Here is a 1,906-nt window from a genome sequence, read left to right as displayed (position 1 = left end):
TACAATATTGTGATATCCGTGAGCTTAGTCCAAAACAAAAATTTTTGAACCCGCCTCCTGCAAGATTTAAGACCCTCCCCATTAACATGCAAGTATTGCCTCTATGAAAAGCGGAGGTGTGGCTTAAATGGCATAATGGGTGTGTCCAAATCTCAAAATGTTTAAGGCCCAACAAGCGACTCGTATCAGACATTTGAGATTTGTACACAAAGACGGTTTGTGTTTAGATCCCAACAAGCGACACGTATCAAATATTTTGAGATTTTAACACAAAGAAGGTTTGTGTTTGCATCCCAAAAAGCGACTCGCATCAGACATTTTGAGATCTGGACACAAAGATAGTTTGTGTTTAAATCCCATAATGCGACTCGCATCATGGAAAGACATTACTGTATACATTGGTTTTAACATTATAATGTGCAATACGTTGAGTATGTAGGGGTTCTGAAGCTTGAAGTATGTAGCCATTGTTTAGAGCAAAACATTATTAGCTGTCTAGGGCCGAAAATGGATTCTCGGATGCGATCAAGTGTGTATGCTTTGCTGAAAAATTGGTTGTAGATTGATTTCTTTGTTAATTTTGTTGTGGTTTCGTCTCATTTTAGTTTTCAAGCGCAAAAAAAACGTAGTTCAATAGTTGAACTAGTTCAATAAGCATACAAAAATATAGCTGAGTACTAGAGCTTGTAGGGACTGGATACAGTGTATTTGTATAACGGATATAACTTACAGCAAGACACATAAATTGAAACGACGCTTTTCGCCACCCTGAAAGATTCTTACCTTTTTTTAATCTGCACCATCGCGTACAGCAGAAGCAGATTTGGTTGATAGGATTTTACAACAACTTCTCAACAGCGAACTGTACTAATTCAAGTTTACATCCAATTGATTTATTAAAATACTTTTCGATTACAAAATCGTGGTTACTAACTACTGGTTCCATTAAAACATTCGACAATAGCTAAGGATACTTCGCTGCAAAGCAGGCAGAATAGAAAAAAATAGAGTAGTACTTTAATCGAAGTATGCGAATATTTCCATACCTTTTTTTCATAATGTCATTGCTAAATTACCATTAAGGCTGCTAGGGGCTGTACAGCCCCCTAATGGTATTATTCGTATCAAAATACTACTCTATTTGACGTGGTAAAACCTCTATTACCCTGCTAGGTGCTTTGGGAACGTCCTACGAATCGAGGTTGCAAAACATTCGCTACAATTATGCTAAACGCCTAGATTACTGACTCGGGGAACGTGCTTTTCATTTTATTGCAGTTTATAGTAAGAGCAGGTCGAGCTAAGCCCGACCTTAATCGAGCATCTTCAATTCGTGAATACATTTCTTTATCGATTGCAAAATCCCTTGAAGTAGTGAGAATTACTTCCTCTAATTTCATTAGTCTTCTGACCAGGTAGACTAGATCGAAATTTGATAACTTAGTTGCGCAATACATTCATTGAAAATTTTCTCATCCAACATAATTTTGCGAGTAAGTTGAAACTTGTGTCATGGTCACATGAACACTCGAAAAAATCAAGTTCTTCTAACATTTCAAGCTGGGATAACAATGTTAAAACTGTATCACTACAATGTACTGCACGCAGTATGATTGTCTTCAACGACGGCAAATACCTTAGCTGTCGTACATATGTCAGCGCAACCCCTTCTGTTGCAAGTTAATCATCAATACGAGAATTATGAGTTCCTGTGAACTCTGGTGTAAAACCAACAAATTTTTATTTTTATTAAGTGAAACATACTAGACATCAAAATCTGAAGTGAAAGCATTTTTGCTCATGTGTCTACAGCTGGGCTTGAACTAGCAACCTCTGGTTTATAAATCCAGCGCCTATCCAACTCGACCAACGAGACGAGCAAAAATGAAGTCATTTCAGATGTTTA

Source organism: Bradysia coprophila, unplaced genomic scaffold, assembly GCF_014529535.1.
Source record: "Bradysia coprophila strain Holo2 unplaced genomic scaffold, BU_Bcop_v1 contig_732, whole genome shotgun sequence".
Classification (NCBI taxonomy): domain Eukaryota; kingdom Metazoa; phylum Arthropoda; class Insecta; order Diptera; family Sciaridae; genus Bradysia; species Bradysia coprophila.
Note: the sequence above shows the minus strand (reverse complement) of the source record.